The sequence below is a fragment of the Schistocerca serialis genome, unplaced genomic scaffold (genome assembly GCF_023864345.2).
Source record: "Schistocerca serialis cubense isolate TAMUIC-IGC-003099 unplaced genomic scaffold, iqSchSeri2.2 HiC_scaffold_155, whole genome shotgun sequence".
NCBI lineage: Eukaryota > Metazoa > Arthropoda > Insecta > Orthoptera > Acrididae > Schistocerca > Schistocerca serialis.
The window spans coordinates 102,594-105,000 of NW_026047714.1; positions in this window are offsets into that span (position 1 = coordinate 102,594).

Sequence of the window (2,407 nt, forward strand, 5' to 3'; positions counted from 1 at the left end):
CTGGCGAACGCCCCGTGCTGGCTGCACAGACACGCCCACGCCGGCGCCGTCCGCTATCACTGTCGTGCTGCCCTCGTAGCACCGCTCGACGTACTCGACAAAGCAATCCGGTAGGCCATGCGCCTTCAGCACAGGGCGAAGGGCAGCATGATCCACCGAATCGAATGCCTTCGAAACGTCGATCGATGCCACAAAGACAGAGCGGCAGGAGCGAACTGCGTCGGTGAGAGCAGTGTCCAAGATGAAAGTATTTTCCAACATCCCATCCCGAGGGATGAATGCCCGCTGACGTTCGTCCACAGCACAAGCGCGCATCAGGCGTGACGCGAGAACCTTGTGAAAGGTCCGCGCCAACACCGAGCAGACCGTAATGGGGCGAAAGTCAGCGGGGGATGTTGGTGCAGCCGTTTTCGGGAGAAGGGACGTCCGCGCGCGAAGCAGGCGTTCCGGGAGGGCGCGGGCCAGAAGGAAGAGATTCATCACTTTCACCAGGACTTCGTGCGGCAGGCGCCGCAACTCCGCTGGGGTAAGGCCGTCCGGCCCGGCCGCTGATCCCCTGGGCGGCAACGCGGCGGCGACCTCCTCATGTGTGACCGGCCCCCATAGGCACTCAAGAGCGACAGGCTCCGAGTGCGGGAGGAGGCGGTCACGAATGAAGCCCGCGGTGGAGACGGGCTTCTTTGTGAAGAGGTCCGCCCAGAAGTCCAGCAGACCAGGGATGGCAGGTGGCGGCTGGAGCAGGGTGCCATCCAAGAGGCCGCGCACGCAACGTGCACGCGACCGTCGGAAGGCATCCTGCGTTCTCGCGTACTCCCAGCGGCGCCGCTTGCGCTTCTGCGTCGGCGGCGCGGCAGGCGGCCGCTTCGATGGTTGGCGCGGCCGCTGTGTCCTGGTGATCGATCTCTCCCCTCTGGACCCGACCGACGCAAGGGCATCCGGGAGCATGCCCAGGATGACATCGGGCGGCGTGCCCCGCCCCAGACCTATGACACGATCCAGGGCAGAGAAACGCTGGGCGGAAGCGGGTAGCCCCGCCAGATGCTCCCAGATGGCAGCGTCAGTCGGCCCCTCCGGCGGCGGCCCGGTGGTGTCGGCCGCGAAGTCCTCGGCTGCGTCGACGGGCGGCGCAGCGGCCTCGCCCGCGTCTGGCAGCGGGCTCGCTGCTCCCCGGCGGGACGCCGGCTCTTCCCCCCGACCGATCTCAAGCGCCTCCATGAATTGGCGGACAAGCTGCTTGTGGGCAGCTTGCCGCCGTCGGCACTTGATTGCCTCAAGCGTTCGGTCGGGGAACATCCTGATGAGCTCTTGATTTACAAAGAAGAACCGGGCGTCCCTCTCGAGGAACAGTTCGGCCTCCGCCTTGGCGAGCGACAGGACTTCTTCCTCCGTCCACCTCGCGCGATGCCTCTCCGTGACGATCTCCGCGTTGGCGGCCGCAAGGTGTTGGCGGCGGCGATGGACCCCGAGACCGTTCTTGGTGGTGAAGCTGCGGTGCAGAGAGTCATAGTTACTCCCGCCGTTTACCCGCGCTTGCTTGAATTTCTTCACGTTGACATTCAGAGCACTGGGCAGAAATCACATTGCGTCAACACCCGCTAGGGCCATCGCAATGCTTTGTTTTAATTAGACAGTCGGATTCCCCCAGTCCGTGCCAGTTCTGAGTTGATCGTTGAATGGCGGCCGAAGAGAATCCGCGCACCCGCGCGCCCCCGGAGGAGCACGCTAAGGCGGACGCGGCCTCGCAGCAAGGAAGATCCGTGGGAGGCCAAGGCACGGGACCGAGCTCGGATCCTGCACGCAGGTTGAAGCACCGGGGCGCGAACGCCGCGCAGGCGCGCGCATCCTGCACCGCCGGCCAGCACGAGGCCGACCAACGGCGAGAGCAGACCACGCCCGCGCTAAACGCCCGCACTTACCGGCACCCCTACGGCACTCACCTCGCCCAGGCCCGGCACGTTAGCGCTGACCCACTTCCCGACCAAGCCCGACACGCCCCGATCCTCAGAGCCAATCCTTATCCCGAAGTTACGGATCCAATTTGCCGACTTCCCTTACCTACATTATTCTATCGACTAGAGGCTCTTCACCTTGGAGACCTGCTGCGGATATGGGTACGAACCGGCGCGACACCTCCACGTGGCCCTCTCCCGGATTTTCAAGGTCCGAGGGGAAGATCGGGACACCGCCGCAACTGCGGTGCTCTTCGCGTTCCAAACCCTATCTCCCTGCTAGAGGATTCCAGGGAACTCGAACGCTCATGCAGAAAAGAAAACTCTTCCCCGATCTCCCGACGGCGTCTCCGGGTCCTTTTGGGTTACCCCGACGAGCATCTCTAAAAGAGGGGCCCGACTTGTATCGGTTCCGCTGCCGGGTTCCGGAATAGGAACCGGATTCCCTTTCGCCCAAC